General features: G+C 44.2%; 1 protein-coding gene across 2 annotated transcripts in view; it reads right to left on the bottom strand.

Annotated features, from left to right (window-relative positions):
- CAMTA1 (calmodulin binding transcription activator 1) overlaps positions 1 to 19,513 on the bottom strand; it is a 913,014-nt gene that overhangs the window by 84,929 nt on the left and 808,572 nt on the right. The gene's annotated exons all lie outside the window — the stretch shown is intronic.

Genomic DNA, 19,513 nt, shown 5'->3' with positions numbered 1-19,513 from the left:
GGGTTCAACCACCTCATAGGGCCCCAGCCATTGGGCCAAAAGCTTCCTTTCTGCCGTGGGTACCAACACCATCACCTGATCCCTTGGTTGGAACTGTCGGACTTTTGCCTGGTGATTGTAATGGGTTCGCTGGGCCTCCTGCGCCTTTTCCAAATGTTCCCGTACAATAGGGACGACCCGGGCTATCCGTTCTCGCATCTGCAACACATGGTCAATTATATTTCTTCCCTCATTGGGTTCCTCTTCCCAGATTTCTTTTGCAATATCTAGTATGCCACGGGGGTGGCGTCCGTATAATAATTCAAAGGGGGAAAACCCAGTTGAGGCTTGAGGTACCGCCCGGATTGCAAACATATGGTAGGGTAGTAGGGTGTCCCAATCCTTCCCGTCCCGACTTACTACTTTCCTTATCATTGCCTTGAGGGTTTGGTTAAACCTTTCTACCAGCCCATCGCTCTGTGGATGATAGACTGAAGTTCTCAGGGTATGTATATGGAGCAGCGTACAGAGGTCCTTCATTAGCTTCGACATAAATGGGGTACCTTGGTCTGTTAATATCTCCTTTGGTAGCCCCACTTGGGCAAAGATCCCCACCAACTCTTTAGCTATCATTTTAGAGGCCATGTTCTGCAGGGGGACAGCTTCTGGGTAGCGTGTAGCATAATCCAGAACAACAAGTATATATTGGTGGCCCCAGGCTGTCTTCTCCAGGGGGGTCCCACTAGGTCATGGCTATTCACTTGAAGGGGACCTCTATGATGGGAAAGGGTACTAAAGTGGGGATGGGGACTGTGCAGCTGACACTCCGGGCAGGACACACAGTACCTCCACACTTCTTCAGGTACCCCGGGCCAGAAGAATCGTTGCAGGACCCGTGCCAGGGTCTCCTCTACCCCCAAATGCCCCCCCCAAAAAATGACTATGGGCCAGACTTAATACAGCATTCTGGTGTTTTTGAAGTACTAGGATCTGCTGTACCTTCTGCCCCTGTACTGGTGCAACCCAGTATAAGAGATTCTTCTTCATTATTAAGTAGGGTCCTGGTCCCTGGGTTTTCCCTTCCACGGGGACCCCATCTATTTCGGTCACCTCCTTCCTAATGTTGTTGTACCTTGGGTCTTCAGCCTGGTCCTGTCCAAAATTTCCTCTCCCGGGGCTAATCTGCCTGAGATCTAGGGGGCCAGTCTCTGTTGCCTCTACTGGTTCAGAGGCATTAGGGTGTGGGTCAGACTCGGGTGCTTCTCCCTCCTGGGTGGCCTCCTTTTCAGCTGCTCGGGTCTGCCTATCTATGAGAGCAACCCTCTGGCTTTGGGCCAGTATTCGGGTTCCCAAGGCCTTAGCTGCCCTTCTTTCCCTTTTCGTCTTCCTATGCTGTCTGGGAGTGGAGAACAAAATCTGGGGATATTTCAGAGAAGGTTGGGGGTTGACAGTCTACTGTGGATGCCTCACTACTTTCAGGGCTTCCACCTTTCTCCAGTTCCCCTACAGGGAGTAAGTCTCCAAACCCTGAGAAGTCCCTCCCTATGAGCACCGGGTATGGGAGTTTAGGGACTACACCAGCTGCTACCTCAGTAGTGTTCCCCTGAATCTCGATTTTTACTGGGATGGTGGGGTAATAACCAACTGTCCCATGGACGCATGTTATCCCAGTACACTTAGCCCACAGCAGCTGACTATGCTTCACAAGCTTCCCCGAGACAAGTGTGATAGCACTCCCCGAATCAACCAGTGCTGTGGTCTCTACCCCATTTAGCTTCACTGGTCTGGTGTACATATGTGGGTTTAGTGAGACCCCCAAAAGGTGGATTAGGGAGCATGGGTCTGCCCAGTTCCCCAGGCTACACTGCATAGGCTCCTCGGCATTGGGACATGCTGTAACTCCTTTTTAAAACCCAGGTGCCCTGATTAGCCTGGCTGAATTGCTAGCAGCTTCTTGATTGGCTGCAGGTGTTCTAATCAGCCTGTCTTAATTGTCTCCAGAAGGTTCCTGATTGTTCTGGAACCTTCCCTGTTACCTTACTGAGGGAAAAGGGACCTACTTAGCCTGGGGCTAATCTATCTGCCTTCTGTTACTCTCCTGTAGCCATCTGGCCCGACCCTGTCACAATACAGACTAACACAGCTACCCCTCTGATACATTTTGCTGCAGTATTTCATGTCAGGTATGATCGTGTTTACTTAAGAAGAGTCACACTGACACGAACTTATTTTTTTCTAAAAAGACATAAATTTAAGTAATGCGTATGTCAACTGGTTCCAGCCATTAAATAAACTCAACTTGGTTAACAATTTTACACGTTATCAGTTAATCATCCACTATGTGAAGTGTGTATGAATGGATTTCTGGATATTTGTGAATAGGCCTGCCTCTTTATTTAAAATACCAGGAAGAATAATTTAAAAATGAGGGAAAGAGGAGTAAATAGGGAAGAAGAGAAGTAGTACTGCACATGTGAGTGCTGGGTGGTGTTGGTGACCTGGGATACACAGGAGGTCAGACTGATCTAGTGGTCCCTTCTGGCCTTAAACTCTAAGACTTTATGATTCTAAATGAAAGAGAGCACATATGCCCCACACCATGCCCCATGTCAGGCCAGGAAAATTAGTGGATTTCAACTCAGCCTGTTCCCTCCTACTCAGCCAGGCAGGGTGGGAAGCACAGTTTGCTTCCCTGTAGAGTGGGCAGAGGCCCTTCCAAACCTAGAGATGTCTTAGAACTTGGGAAATCTGTGAATCCCAGGGCACCTAGAGAGGCCTGAGAGTTTTGTTTACAGTCTCTAAAATGGTCCATGCAGCACAGACCCCTCCCCAGTGGCTGCTGCTCCAAATCCACATGGAGGAGGAATCTGTGAGACTGTATCTCCACTAGAAAAATTTGGACACACAGTTCACCATAAGTGGTAGTAACACTACTAGCATAAACAGGATGTAAGTGTTTGCACCATCATGTCATCTGACCAACTGCATCTTGTCTACACTACAGCTTTCACTGTTGCTTATCAGTTGTGGAGTGAATTACAACTCCAATTTTTGTGTGTGTGTAGATAACGCCTAAAATAATGCCAGCAGAGTCAGCATTATTTTCTCCTGCTGCTTCAAGGGAGACAATGCCAAACTCATCCTTAGCATGACCTCCTCCACAACGTCTGAAACCCTCCGCCCCACACACTCAAGAGAGAGGAGCTTCCCCATCATTCGGATAAAAGGAGGGCATGGCAGAGCCTTGTTCTTTCCATCAAATTCCCACCCTCTCCCATTTCTGCACAGCCTAAGATCTGCTCTATTGAACAGCCATCACCAACAGAACTGGAGAGGAGCATAAACTACTCAGAAAGGTGAATAAAAACAATGATTTCAAGTGATTCCATTTGATCTGATATTCAGCCTTCTGAGCAGTGATGCTGTTTGTTAAGTTCTACGGCTGGGAAGCCTATATATGTGTAAGGTAGTATTGGGATTAATAACAACAATTGGTTTATTTTATCTTATTAAATGTGATTTTGGAGAAGCAAAGGAAGGGCAAGTATGTCATGGTGAATGAACATTTTCTAAAAATGTTCATGATTTTATTTCTGTGCCCCACAGAGCTGTGAGTGACTGTCTCTCTTTACATCTTCTGTAGAGGTGAGTCATCAGGCCCCTCAAATGTTGCCTATGAAAAGGATGATTCACCCCCTGTGACTGCAGGTTGCCCCAGCTCCCAGTTCTAGTGAGAGACAGCTTCCTGTGCTTCTGGGATTATTACTATTAGACACCATTACTAAACAGAGAAAAATCACCTGATTTAGCCAGACGTTGGGCTAAGGAGAAAGTTGTTTCAAAAAAGTAAACTGACTGGTTTTGTTTACAAACAGGTAATAAGGAAACAGTTGTTTATAGCTTAAAAACTCAGAAGATTTTTTTTTAAAACATCTTAGTGTTAAGTTTAGTAAGACTAAGGGGATCAACCAGGAAAGTACTTCGGGTGCTTGCTGCCCTGCCTCTCCAGACCCTGTCTACACTAAGGACATTTTCTAAAAAAATCCTTTAGTAGCTAATACTAGTGGGATGTTTTCAGAAAGTGTCCTTAGTGTAGATAGACTCTTTGGACAATATCCCTCCCACAAACAATTGAGCCCTCTCAGAAAAAGCATTTTTTTGGTGTCACATATTGTATTACAGTCAGCAGAAAGTCTCACACTCTCCACTTAAAACCTTAAAAATAAAACTGTTTGACATATTTTTGCTTTTGAAGCAAACACACAAAATCCAACTTCTTACCCGGTTTCCCTAGTCCTGTCTGCTTTCGCCTCCCATGTGCAGACTGCCTGGCATTCACTGGATCTCTGGAGAAAGTATTTGTTGGTAATTCTTATCATACAATTTCTTTGCACTTACATGACATGCTTGAATGAGTGAGAATGATTCACAAAGAGGGGATGACAATCTCTGTGGTGCTTTAAAAATAACCACACTTTACAATTATTCCTGTTCACCTTCATACTCCCCAAACACATTTACAGTAACAGGCAGAGCAATACAAACTTACATTTGATTATTGTACTATGTCTATCTCCTTAGGCATTCGGAATCTCATCCTGCTCCCAGTGATATCAGTGCATTACTCCCACTGACTTCAGTGGAAGCAGGACTGTGCTTGTGGTACAGAGCTGATCGATGTTAGGTATCTCCTGACATAATTAAGCTCCCACAGGCAAATTTCAAGGAATGTGATGTGGAGCACATTAGTTAATCCAAAAAGGAATTGCTAATAAGGACAAGACAAATGTGATCAGCTCCAGCAAAGATTCCTTTCTAAACAGTGTGGCATATTTTAATCATCAATCGTAGAATAAACACAGACTTTCCAGAGGAAGTTATGTCTGAATATGAAGCAAAACAAACTGACAAGACAAAATCCAGGATATAAAATGAACTACTCCATGCTGCAACTCTACCACATAGCCTTTGCTTAGAAAAATAGAAAAAAAGTCAACTCAGAAAACTCAGAGAAAGCAACATTAAATATACAGGTATCCAAAAAACCCTTATCATGCCGTGTGCCCCCAAAAGATCACAAACAAAACAAGAATGAAAGAGACAATACAGTTCTTAGCAGAAAAATAAACTCCAAGCGTCCACACCGACTGACCTGACATACAATGGAAACAATAAGAACGGTGTGAATAGAAAAAGTTGCTGTTTTAAACTTAATAGTTCAGATGCATCTCGTGTGCTAACGGTAGCTCCATAACAAAAAGCAATATTTACACATACTCTAGACATTCCTATACAGAGCATCCCTGCTGTGCAGAAGTCAAATTTTCAGCAAGTGCATAAGATGAATCAATATAGAAATCTTTAATTACAGAATTTAAGGTTTAGAAGTATCAAGTGAAATTTGCATCCATCTGCATGAAGAGAGGAGCGTGGACTCTGACAAAACAAAAGCAACTGCTCATTTCAAAGGTGTGAGGCAGATAGGAGGTTTGTGTGTCAAACCAACGTTTGCTGGACAACAGGGGAGCAGGGTTACTTCACTGTGTAAAAGGAGCAGGAATTCTGAATCTAGAATATCTGTAATCAGTTAAGAGTCCAAACAGCAAACTCAGAGGTTACCATTATTCCAGAGTCCCAAAACAACACTTTGTAGGGTCCCATAACCATCCCCAGGGGCCAGTATAGGATTATATGCTAAGTGTATATTCATGCTTTCAGAGAAACCACTCAATGCTATATATACATGCTCCACAAGGCAATGCCATCTGAATTCCAAGAGTGCAAACATATTACTAAGAGAAGCAGTTTCTGATAAACAGAGATCCCAAAAGAATACTGAGGTGAACATTCATACATTACACAAATAACTGTATCAAGCTATGTAATGCCACATCAGTTTGGCTAAGAAATGTCAGAGTTGCTGCCACAGGGTACTGCTTCAGCTACCCTATGAGCAGTGCTACCTAGCACGCTTTCATGGTCTCTCAGGCACAAATACACAGTTCTCTTTCTTTTCCACCACATGCACCTTCTGTCTTGTTTCCACCCCTCTGTATCAGACAGCCAGTTGGCAAACTCCCCTTACAAGGGGACCCTTCATTCGATAGTTTATATTGCCTGTAACAGGCACAGGGATTGGTTACCTAGGGTGGGGCAGGGTGCTGGGCAACGGGTTACAGATTCAGCCCTCTGTCACACCAGCTCCTTGTTAGGGGAACAAATTAGAGCAGGCTGAAGTTAACCTGGCCCTAATTGGAGAGGTGGAGGCAGCTGCTACCTAATTAGCCTGCGGCTGCATAAAAGCCTCAGGGGAAGGAGGCCAGGGGAGAGCAGGAGAAAAGGCAGGGAAGAGAAGCATGGAGGTAGCTCTCCCCTCCTACCTGCAGACGGTAAAGGGTTATTTGTATGTGGTGAAACAGTGGTGGGCAGAAGCCAAAGAATAAAGTGCACCACTGGTTACAAAACCCAGGGTCTCGAGTGACTTTGTGAGCCTACCAGAAGCAAAGGGGGCCCTGCCACACTCCCCCACATAGGGATAGGGGAAGAATACAAGATGCCAGCTGGGAGGAAATTGGCCCTTTCCTTTTCCCCATGTGTTGCAAGTGTCATCCCTTGTTTTAACTGTGTTCTAGGACTAGCCCCTTCTTTGGGGGAACTGATGGCCTGCTGAGCTGCCTGTAAGCAAGCGGTTTGTAATTCTGTTCTTTGCCAACGCCACAGTCCTGCTGTAGTAGACAGCTTAGTGACACTACACAGACAAACAGGCATTTCAGTATTTCCCAAGGTCCATTGCTAACTTCAGACACAGGCAAAATATAACCACTATAAAGGTGTCTGGGAAATGTCGACTCTCCTATCACAGAGGGAAAGCAAAGCGTCGGCGCTGCCAGGGTGTCAGACTGAGGGGAGTCTGTATAACAAAGCTTGAGGCTAAGCCCTCCCTCCCCAGCATGTCTGAAGAAGGCCTTTGTAATGGAACATCAGTGTCTTAACAACCGAACACATGTCGCAGTCTTGATGTATAGCTATCTCAGGAGGAAGCCAGGAGTGATACAGACAAAGAAAAATTGTCTTCACTCCCACCCCCAGCTGTAGCCCCTTGACCTCGTCCACATCCCCCAAGCCATGGCCCCGCTCCTGGCTCGGGGAGCACAGACAGGGGTAAAGGGGTTGTGATCCTCAAAAGTTTGGGGACTGCTGTCCTAGGAATGGGCTTGGTCAAGTGCAGAAAGCAGCTGTTTTAATCATCAAATCAAAATCCTGCAACACTGGAACAAATTCCACATGTCAACACATGGACAAGGACATTGTGCAGGACAACGGAGGTTTTTGCCTCAAAGAGTGTCAGTTCTCTCATCTTCAGTTACATGGTTATGAGCAAAATAGATCACCTCAAAAGAAATAAATAGTTCCTTACCTCTTCTCGTCAGCTATACTACAGTCTTGCCTCTGCCTACGGTTTGTTCTAGACCATCTATTGGGAAGAGTTTAATGTATCTGTTTCTTTATCTATAGCACTTTAGTATCTTAGAATTATAGAATCATAAAAATGGAAGGGACCTCAAGAGGTCATCTAGTCCAGTCCCCTGCACTCATGGCAGGACTAAGTTTTATCTAAACCATCCCTGACAAGTGTTTGTCCAACCTGCTCTTAAAAATCCCTAGTGATGGAAATTCCACAACCGTCCACAAATCTTGTGGGTTCTTTAAATTGAGTCATTCATTTTTTAATAAAAACACACGCTTAATCTATAAAACCTTTCAATATTAATGCACCAAAAGTTGATTTAAAAGAAAACCCGGCATCATGTCCCTTATGTGATGCATCTGACTTAGACAGTCCTTCTGATTGTTTTTGTAAGTTTCATGGGTCAGAGATCATGACTTTCTGTATTTGCAAGTGTGACATTCTGTACCCTAGGGCAACACCCTGGCACCCCTCACATCTACCAGGGTGATATAATTATGATGTGTTTTGTGCGAAGTATGCCTTGTGAGGTATCATTTTAAAAATCTTAATCTGTTGAACATTAATATCCTGTTAAGTTATATGTGCTGTCATTGTTTGTGAAGTTATGAAGTTTGGCTAGGTATGTGTTACTGAAACATGATGTGAGGTTGGGAACACCCACAAGCAGCCTTTCAGGTACAACAATGAAGACGCCAGACAGTGTAGATCAGTGTTTTTCAAAGTACTGGGTTGCGGAATGTCAGGCACTGGGTCGACTTGCTGATTCAAATTATAACGATCATTGCTGCGCAGCAGCTCTAAAGGGCCACGCAGCAGGGACCTGGAGAGGAGAGAGAGGTAGGGAGTGGGCGGGAACCGGGGAGGGGAGCAAGTTGGGGCTTGCAGGACTGCTGCGGGCCTCTCCCCCATCCCCGGAGCTCGCTGCTGCCAGTGGGGAGAGGGCTGGGGGGGAGTCCTCTAGCCCCAGCCCTGGGGCAGCCTGACTGCACCCCAAACTCCTCAGCCCTGGCCCCACCCCAGAGCCTGCACCCCCAACCAGAGCCCTCACCCCCCTGCATCCCAACCCTCTTCCCCAGCCCTGAGCCCTCTCCTGCATCCTGAATCCTTCATCCCTGGCCCCACCTGCAGCCCTCACCCTGCATCCCAACCCTCTGCGCCAGTCCTGAGTCCCCGCCTGAACCCCTCATCCCCAGCTCCACCTTAGAGCCCTCACCCCCAGATAGAGCCCTCACCCCCGCACCCCACCCTCTGCCCTGGGCCGCCTCCCACACTCCTTACCATAGGCTTACGAAGGCTAGTGTCTGGTTAGTTATGTAAAGTGGGTTAAACTAGAATGTATTGCAATATTATGATTTTATGAAAACTCTAGTCAAAAGATATAATTATGTTGGGTCAGTGGCATCAACAATTTTCTTCAACTGGGTCACGAGGAAAAAAGTTTGAAAACTACTGGTGTAGATGGCCCATTAAGGGGAATACACACACTCACAAGGATTACCCCAGGAACTATACAACGGAAACCTCTCAGAGATAGGATGTACACAATGGAGGCTGTTGGACTCACATCACAGCAAAGGATCCTTCCAGCAAGCTGGAAGAAGCTATAAAAGGGGGAAGTGACATCATCACTTGGCTTCACTCCAAAACCCCCCCCCCCCAACTCAACACCCGGAAGCATGTCTGGAGCATAAAGACTTTGAATGGGGGAGGGTTGTCCCATCCTGGAAAGGAGTTCCAACCTGTGTATGGAGATCTGTAAACTCCTTGTACTATCAGGATGAGATACTGCTTGATTCAAATCCTGTCTAGTTAATAGAACTCAGATTGAAAATTTTATTTTATTTATAGGTAACCAACTTTGATCTGTATACTATTATTTATAATCCCTTAAAATCTATCTTTCTATAGGTAATAAATCTGTTTTTTATATATATATATTTTACCTAAAACTGTGTTGTTTGAAGTGTAACGGGAAATCTGCTCAGGAACAGGGGCTGGTTCATTGTCCTCTCCACATTGAGGGAAGGGCGGACTGGGTCATAAACTTACAGCGGTAAGGCTTCTGACCAGGGCAAGACAGTTCAGCTCTGGGGTCCTAGGCTGGGGAGCTGTGGGGAATTGGCTGGGACCTCTCTATTATTGGTTCATGAGTGGCTGGCAAAAGTATTCATGTAACTCAGCTGAGTGTGTCCCTGCCTGTGAATGTTTGTGTGAGTGCAGGACCTGGAGGGGGGTTGCAGCTTGTCACATAATCACAGTGTGAGAGGGAGCCCAGGTTGGTAAGACAGAGGCTCAGCGGCACCCCGTGGAACTCATCACAGCAAGCACACTGATAACTCTCCGTAAAATACTCTCTGATGCAACAGCCACACAGTAAAACAAGTTGAAGAGGGGAAAATAAGGCATTCTTGGAAACAGTCCTTAAAAAGCAAGTGCATATTACAGAGAGTAGAAACACGGCTCATAAGGGATAAAGGGACAACTGGAAACACAGCTGAGACCCCTTCCTCCATTGTTCCCTACACTGGACCAGATGAGCTCTTTGCTTGTATCAGAAAGACATGAGCAGGCCAACTTGTAGAGGGGACTGCAGAATGTAGCTGGGGTCTGCTATTTCAAAATGGCTAGAGAAAAACAGTCCAGTCCATCTAATAGTGGATCAGTAAAAAGAACTTTCAGGGCAAAGATAAGCGACCTAGGACTTGCAGAGTTTGCAAGTGCATGGTGGCAGAGGTTCTCTTCAAAAAGCAGGTAGATGTCATATTCAGTTCAGCCACCAGACTTCACAAGTGCCAGTCTCCTAACTGCCATGAGAAGAAGCAGCAAAGGGAAGGTGGTTCTGCCATGGTTACATCAAATTCCATTGACTGTTTCCTTCTAATTAACTTCGCGGGTGATATTAAATGTTTGTAAACACATCCTGGCTGTTGAGATGATATGGCACAACACACATAGTATACACTCTCTGCAAAATTCACATCTCTCCAACATCCTAACATGCAGAAACTGAAGGCAGATGCTGTCTCCTGGAACACACAACTACAATCCAAGATGTGACATGATCTTTTGCTAAACCTTATATCCCATTATCCTGATGGGCATGGAGATTTCCTTGTGGAGGAAAGCTTATATAGTGAAGCTGCACTCCCTTCCACTGCTTCGAGACCCCACTAGCAAAACCAATCATTGGCAGATTCAGAATTAGTTGTATTGTCGTCTGCCTTGAATGCAGCATCCACCAGTGACAAGCAATCAACCTGAGTGGAGTTTTCCTTAATGATATATTGTCTGAGTAGTTAAAGAAAGCTTCATCTGGCACTGGCAGCTTTGCGTTCAGCAGGATTCAAGCGCAAGTCCCTGACAGTGCAATAAGGGACCAAGCAGAGTAAATAGTTGTGGTGGGACACTGTCCAGACCCAGGCATACTGAACTATCCCTAGAGCATTCTCACTAATCATATGTCAGTGAGATGGACAATGCAACACTGTTTATGCAAGTCCTTTTTACAGGAGAGGGGTCTGAATAACAAGCGTAGCTGGCTCTAATAAAGACTGTTAGAGTCTTTCAGTTTCAGTTTCCCATACTACTACAGCACTGTTTATTCTTTGGGTCTTCAGATCCCTGTGCACAAGTCTCAGTTCCGGGGAGATCACAGCATTGGAGTCTGATGTGTACGTGCACTGGTCTCGATCCTAGGAGGATCACAGTGTTTGGGCATAAGGTCTGTAGTGCACTAGTCTCAGGGGGACTGTAGCGTTTGGGCGCACAAACTGTATGATCTGGTCTCGGTCTCAGGTGTAATTGCAGCATTTGGGCACATGGTAGCTCCTGGCCCTGATCTGAGTCTTGGTTGGATCACAGTGTCTGGGGTCATGGTTTCCAGGCCCTGATCTTGATGGGATCCCAGCTTCTTTGATTAGATGAGTGATGCCTGAGGCCTTGCTGGTCTCCATGATGAGAAAGGGAGCTGGGGCATTAGTTTGAAGAGCAATGAAGGACTGATCAAGGAAGATTAAACTCTTCCCAATGTATGTGAGAGTGTGAGTAGTGGGAGGATGGGGCGCTGCCGCTGACCAGCACGGGCACTGTGCTGAGAGCCTGGGGGCACAGATGCTGTAACAATGTTCTCCAAAGAATTACATAATTCAGGTACATCCGATGAAGTGAGCTATAGCTCACGAAAGCTTATGCTCAAATAAATTGATTAATCTCTAAGGTGCCACAAGTCTTCCTTTTCTTTTTGCGGATACAGACTAACACGGCTGCTACTCTGAAACAATTCAGGTTGTGTGCCTTGTTTGGGGTTTGAGAGCCCTTCCCTCACCCAAGGAAGCAGAGACACTTAGCCCCCAGAAATTGATGTCCGAGGACAAAATAATTTTACTTAAACAATATCTTTCATTGATGGCAGTTTTCAAAGAGGTTTCCTGGCTCAGAGGTGGTTTTATGCTCTCAGACAGGACAACCATTATACAGGAGGAGCACAAGCAAGATCCCGCAGAGAACAGCGGCTTTGCCTGAGAAGCTGCTGCAGTGGGGAGAAGTTTGTGTTTTATCTTTCCTGGTAGTGGCAGTGGGATTTTCACTTCCACATGCACAGCCAGTATCAGAGTCTTCTCTGTTAAATCTCAGTTTGGTTCAAACCTTTGGGCACAGAGGCAGGATTGTCACCTTATCCCAATCTTTGCAACCCTTTGAATGTGGATGACTCCCAGTAAAATTCTGCACATATATGTATTCCACAACCTGGTACTCACTATGCCCCATAGATAATATCAGACTGCATATTCTCTGCTCCCTGAAGGCCTGTGTGTTAGTGTCAGCCTCTATAGCATATTAGGGCAGAGCATGTGAAAACTGCATGAATCCAATCATTAGAAAATTAATCTTCAAAAGACAATCATAGAATAATTTGAGCCATCGTTTTCTGATCCGTGGCATGGCCAAAAAACCAGAGACCATCTCCTTAAGAAAAGTGACTGAAGTCACAAATAGGAATAGGTTTGCAAGCATCTACAGGATTGCACAATGGAAACAGACTCACTGGTTAAATCTGTTCTGTTTTTCTTTTTAGATTTTACCAAGCTGAATACAAGCTGCTTAGGAGACAGAAATCCTATAGCAATTCTAAAACTGCCAACAAGAGAGATATTATGGGAATAATTGCTCACACCTGAGATCCTTGTGTGACTAAGTAAGTTGGAAATGGACTTCCCCTTTGCTGAGCTTACTTGGCATATGAGAGATTTTATTAACCCTGCCTTCTTCCTCCAGTGGTATCTGTAGCAGGAGTCATTAAGGGTGTTAAACAATGTAGTGTAAACCAAAATGTTCCTCTGCATTAATTAAACTCAAATCAAAGTTTAAAATTAAGTGAATATTTTCAAGTTCTAAATTCCCCTTGAAATCTTTTCCCCCCACGTCTATGTAGTTGACAGCAGGGCTAAGATTTAGAGCAGTACAATTAAGGCAAACAGAGAAAAGAACATATAGAGGAAATCACAGATCTGTTCTATCCACGGAATGAATCTACATGGATTTAGACCTTATTATAGCATTTGCTCTTCTAAGCTCTGGGAAAAGTTGCTGGCCCTTTAAATAAACTAGTGTTTTGCTGCATTCAGAGTATTGTGCATGAAGGCAGAGGCCTCTGATAAGCCATGGTTAGTGTAATTATTCAATCTTTTCCCCTGAAGGGCCTCTGCATTGCAGCTGTCTTTCTTTCTTTCTTTCTTTCTTTTTTTTTTTTTTGCTGTTAGCAATGCCCTAGTTTGTTCTCTGCTGCAGTCCCCCTCCTCCACTTCCCCCCCCCATCTCCACTTCATAAGGAGTTCTAATTGAGAGTTTGCCCACTAACCAGCACCCTGGGCTCACAGACAAGCTACAGGACAAAAGAAACTGCATTCCCAGTCATAGTGGCCATTTTCCACCCCTCCGCCATCTAAATTCACTAGTATTCCCCGGGAACTGAGCAGTGCGATTTTAAAATTTTTCCTTCCCCCTTTCTCTGTAATGAAAAGATGATTAATGGCTGCAGGTGACTGAGCTTTTCATCACAGCAGCTCCTGCTGGCAAGAACAGCTACAGGCATTATCCCAAGCACGGCTTAGCAGATCAGGATTTCTAATACCCGTGAACTGAATGGTTCCCATATGCAAGGATGTCTCTGGTTTAATACGAATAGTAGAGGTAACCCGGGAGCACTGTTCCTCATCACTAACAGGGAATCTCCCCTAAATATTCCAGGACAAGATGACTGTGTTTTCCTTGAGATTATTTTCAATCTCAGGATTGTCTGTACAAGGATGCCTGTTTTTGGGGGGAGGTATAGGGTGGGATGTCTCAGTTCTCTGTGCATTTGTGTTTTGGTCTAATTTGCTATGGGAGGTCCCTTGAGGGTTTCACTTGCACGGAGACATTGGCACATTAACAAAATTACTCCGTGCACCTGATAGAGAGACTTCAGATAAATTTGTGTGCTGAACTAGTTTAAAAAAAACGTAAGAAATAAAAGAAAGGGACTCTGCACTTTTACTACGAGTATCCTGTTAAACACATAATGGGCCATAATGTTACAGTGTTGGAAATGATTTTTCTCTATCTAGTCTAGCAGCTAAACTGATTAATTCCATCTGAGGAGAGACCAATGGAGCTTGTTGCTGACACCCATCTTCTTAGTGTAGATGGACACTTACAATACTAGTGTCCCAGCCACTTTCCTGATAAAGAATCTGCCAACCTACATCCCCCTTGCGGTTTCAGTTGGACATTGTGTTCTTCACCTCCCTGCCCTAAACTGCTGTGAACTGTTGTCTAAGTAGGTACGCTGTGTTGGGACACGTGTGTTGCGGTGCCCAACACTGGAGGGTGTATATGCACGACAAGAAAGTGAGGCCAGGGGATCTAAGACACAAACTGCGCAGATAAAGGAATGCCAATACTGTGGACATTTAAATGAAGTAAATCAGGAATTTGTACAATATTGTGCTCAGTCACAAATATGTGCAGCAGGTATTTCTGGCTCCAAATCCTCCTTCCCACTCTTCCTGGCTCTTTCCAGCGCAATTTGCCTCATTGTTTCATGAGCTTTAAATCCACACACATGCCAATGAAGGCTAGTTTTGCCCAAGCTCCCATCCTAGGTGTGTTTTCCCCCTGGCAAATTTTCTCCTTTCAGGTCCCTTGATTCACAATTTCCATTTCTCCCTGCTTGTTTCTCAGCTTTACTGTAAGCCTGATGCCAAAGTATACATTTGCTCTTGCATAGTGTCAGCCATGCAAATGGGTACGTTGACCATGGCTTCAAGTGAATTAAGCTCATTCTGACTAACCCATGGTTACACAGTCATTTTTTAATGACTGGTCAAAACATGAAATATCAAGAAATTGATTGTTTGTATAACTACTTCTCAGCCAGTCCAGAGAAATTTTATCACTCAACAGCTCTGCCTTTCTTTGCACATAAGCAAAGTGGTGTGACGGGGACACTGGTCAATTCCTTTGCATCAAACACATTCAAAATCTGGCACAGGTAGAAACTTAGACCTGGTATTTTATAATTTGCAAGCACAGCTCACGCTCAGAAGGAAGCCAGCCAGAGCTGTCAAATTACTGTAATTATAATTCAGCAAAGATAAAGTGAGCCTTATATATTAACTTTTATTAAAAGTAAACAATCAGAACGGATGATTTTCAAATGCTCAGAACATGGTAAAATCAAACTCAGTTTCCTCCTCTGGCACATGGTCACACATGGGTACGACAAGACCTCGAAAATGTAGGCCTTCCAAAAAAATCAGAAAGACATGAGAAACTGAAACCATGAGCACTCAGATAGTTTGGTGATGTGGGTGGGTGATTGGGTAGGTAGGTAGACAGAACTTGTGACCAGTACAATGTGTGACCCTACGCCCCATATTCTTCACAGAGATAGTGTTAGGATATGAATATGGCATAACTAAGATGTGTTCTACGCAAGATGGGTCATGTGAGGGATCATTGGAAAGGTTATGATTTACTGAATATGATTATGCTATTTGTATGCATGTATTATTTCAGTATGTGAAGTTATGAATTTTGGCTATGTAGGTAATACTGAAACACCTTGTAAGGTTGAAAACACCCACAAGCAGCCTTTCAGGTACAACAGTAAAAAGGCCAAACAATGTTAATAGCTCATTGAGGAAATGCATACAAGCACCAGGGCTACCCCAGAAACTGTGGACAATAGAAACCTCTCAGAGATAGCACTACACAATGGAGACTGTTTGACCCAGGTCACAGCAAAAGAGGTTTCCAGCAAGTGGGAAGAAGATATAAAAGGGAGACAATGACATCATGAAGGTACCTTACTCTCCCTACAACAACACACCTGGAAACACCTGAGAGGCAAGGACTGAACTGTGGCAAGTGATGGTCCCAGTCTAGAGGGATCTTTAGCTTGTGTGTGAAAACCTGAGAAAGCCAAGGCAACTTGTGTCTTAAGCGTATGCTAGTCTGTTAATCACTCAGGGTGAGAATGCTAATTTATATCCTACCTATCTAGTGTGTTAAGCCCAGTTTGCGTTTTTTGTTTATCTACTAAGGTAATCTCCTTCGATCTGTTGGCTATCCTTTGTAACAGGGGTAGACAACCTATGGCACGCGTGCCAAAGGCGGCATGCGAGCTGATTTTCTGTGGCACTCACACTGCCCGGGTCCTGGCCACTGGTCCCGGGGGCTCTGCATTTTAATTTTAAATGAAGCTTCTTAAACATTTTAAAAACCTTATTTACTTTACATTCAACAATAGTTTAGTTATATATTATAGATTTATAGAAAGAGACCTTCTAAAAATGTTAAAATGTATTACTGGCATGCAAAACCTTAAATTAGAGGGAATAAATGAAGACTCAGCACACCACTTCTGAAAGGTTGCCGACCCCTGCTTTATAATAATTTGAAATCTACCTCTTGTACTTAATAAACTTGTTTTTGTTTTAAACCCAGTTGTGTAATTCATAACTGGGGGGGGTGGGGGAGCTGTGAATATCTCTTTCCACATTGAGAGAGAGGGCGAATTTCAATTAGCTTATGCTGTACAGTTTTCTGTGCAGTGCAAGACAATGCAATTTTGGGATTTACTCTCCAGAGGGGGAGTGCACTTGCATGCTGGGCAATTCCTTAGGTGAAAGCCTTCCCATGCAGTACTGATTTCAGTGTCTGTGTCTTTTTGCAGCTGGGTGTGTCCCTACCTGTGTGTGTGCTAGAGGAGGCTTGAGGGCCTGGCTTAGCAGGACAGGGTGAGGGAGCCCAGGTTGATGGAACAGGCAGGCTCAGTGATGCCCCAGTACATCAGGTGGCACCCCAGAAGGGGGAGCAACTTATCACAGGTGGGTGACTGGGTAGGTACGTAGACAGAACTTGTGACCAGACAAGTACACTGCTATAATAATGGGGAATCATAGAAAGAAAATGTAATAGACCACCAAAATCACACACACAGAGGTTCAGAGGAATTATCTTCTCTTGGCTTTTCTGGCTCAAATGCAGCACATACATACATACATATATCTCACTCTCAGAAAGCATCCTAAAGTGGTTTCTACTGAGCTTTCTCTCGCATTCATTTTTATTTGTCTGAGATATTTGTAATGCATCAACCACGATAGTCTTTAGGTGCCATTATATATGCTCTGCCATTACAAGACACCAGAGCTAGGCAACTTGCCCCATCCGACTGTCTCATCTAATCAAGCTCAGACTTATAATACACCATAAAGAACCTAATAAAGTTTGGGACTATCCAGATAGAGCAAAGAAGCCTGCCAAAGGCTTCTATGGACAATTTCCAAGCACAAACTCCTGCTGGTTTGTGACCAGTCTGCATCAGACTTGAGGCTGAGCTCAAGTGTTTCTGCAGTTTGAGTTGAAACAGTTCTAAATATTAGTCATGTCCGATGTGACTGTATTAGACATCCAATCACACTAGTAAACGTATTCTACTTCAGACTGTTTTAATAACAACTTTTTTATTTTTTAAAATAATATCCAAGATGCCTCTAAGGTGAATTTCCAAAAGCAGAGAATCATAGAATATCAGGGTCGGAAGGGACCTCAGGAAGTCATCTAGTCCAACCCCCTGCTCAAAGCAGGACAAATCCCCAACTAAATCATCCCAGCCAGGGCTTTGTCAAGCCTGACCTTGAAAACCTCTAAGGAAGGAGATGCCACCACCTCCCTAGGTAACCCATTCCAGTGCTTCACCACCCTCCTAGTGAAAAAGTTTTTCCTAACATCCAACTTAAACCTTCCCCACTGCAACTTGAGACCATTACTCCTTGTTCTGTCATCTGGTACCCCTGAGAACAGTCTAGATCCATCCTCTACAATAGCAAATGTATCTACAGTCTAGATACATCCTCTGCAAAAGCAAATGCTGTGTAATGATTGCCACATCTTTAACAGACAGAATAGTATGAGGTTAATTGACTAAAGCAATGGTTTTTAACCTGTGCTCCGTGGACCCCTGGAGGTCTGTAGACTATGTCTAAGATTTCCAAAGCGGTCGCACCTCCATTCAAAATTTTTTAGGGGGTCCGCAAATGAAAAAAGGTTGAAAACCACTGGACTAAAGAGTTAACAGAACCATTATTTCCCATGTTCCAGTCTCCAATATGGCATATATTGCATATGTACAAGCTACTTCTCCCTTGACTTCTTTTATGTAACTTAAATCAGTTCTCTCTCTTTATTAGCTACTGGTTCTCTGAATAGTGGGGATTTTTCTAAATCAGATTTGCCCAATGGATTATATGAGAATACAAAAACTGTCAAATGAATGGATCAACAAAGAGTGACGTTAGGACTTTTTCTAAAACTGGACAGAATACATTGCAGTGCCTACCAAATCAAGACTCTCTCATGAACTAAGGGATGAAAAAATGGTAACTGTTCCATGGTCTCTTTCCAGACTGTCAAGGTTGCTAACACAAATTAGCTACTTTCTGCAGGTCTTCAGGGCCTGAGCTGGAAGGCACATCTCCGTGGCAATCACAGACCGGAAGGGAAATGAAGTGGCTGTCCGGTTAGTTAATGTTGGCAACTTGCCTAATGCTTAGCCGAAGAGAAAACCAATAAACTTCCAGCAGTCAATGTTTTACAAAAATAACTGAAACCAGTCACTGGATCAGTTGCTTCCTGGGTGCATTCAATAGCAGCTGCAAATCTCTTCTCTTTCTTTCTCAACAGGTTTTATACCTGCTGGCAGCATGTATTTTATGTGGCAACTCAATTCTCCCTGGTAGGCATGCTGAACCCTTCAGAGTAGAGAACTCCCCTGCTTCCCTTTCTATACTTCTTACAACCCTGTTCTGCTGCAATTGGTCACTTTTAAAAGAATTGTTGAGGGGCACAGAATTACCAGATAAATATTAAGGGTAAAGCATGTGTTCCCATTGAGGTTGCCAATAATTTATCAGCTCTGACATCTAGCAAAACATAACCACATTCTGTTTTGGTCAGTCAAATCAGGGAAAGAGAGATGGACTCGGCTTCAGACTGCCTGGCTAATAACTAATGATTTCATAGTTTGTAAACCATTCCCACTAAGAATGGGGAATGAGACAGCATCTTAGAATCTTTGAGAAAAAAGCCCGTCCTTGAACCATACATGCCAAAGAACGTCTACCTTGTCCCTGCTCATAGATGTTGTGCAGGCCCATGAGAATTAGACTCCATTGGCATCCAAGATTCTCAGTTGCTGGGCATAATCTATGTCTGTGCTGTTTAATAAATCACGATTTTAAAATGAGATTTGGACCCCATAAATACCACAGATTGTAACCATCAGGTCTGTGGGTCCTGAATAGATTCAGGAGGTGTGGATCAGCCTTGCCTTGCTCTTGGAGGTTCTCTCTCCAGGCACTGACTCACCATCTTCCCATCTGTATTTTGTTTAGTTCAGTGGTTTTCTATTTGGGGGTCTGCCAACTATGTCTAAGATTTCCAAAGGGGTCCGCACCTCAAATTGAAATTTTTTAAGGGTCCACAAATGAAAAAAGGTTGAAAACCACTGGGTTAGTT

This window comes from Chelonia mydas, chromosome 18 (genome assembly GCF_015237465.2).
Source record: "Chelonia mydas isolate rCheMyd1 chromosome 18, rCheMyd1.pri.v2, whole genome shotgun sequence".
Classification (NCBI taxonomy): domain Eukaryota; kingdom Metazoa; phylum Chordata; order Testudines; family Cheloniidae; genus Chelonia; species Chelonia mydas.
The sequence above is the reverse complement of the archived record's forward strand: the minus strand, read 5'-3'. Positions and strand labels throughout refer to the sequence as shown.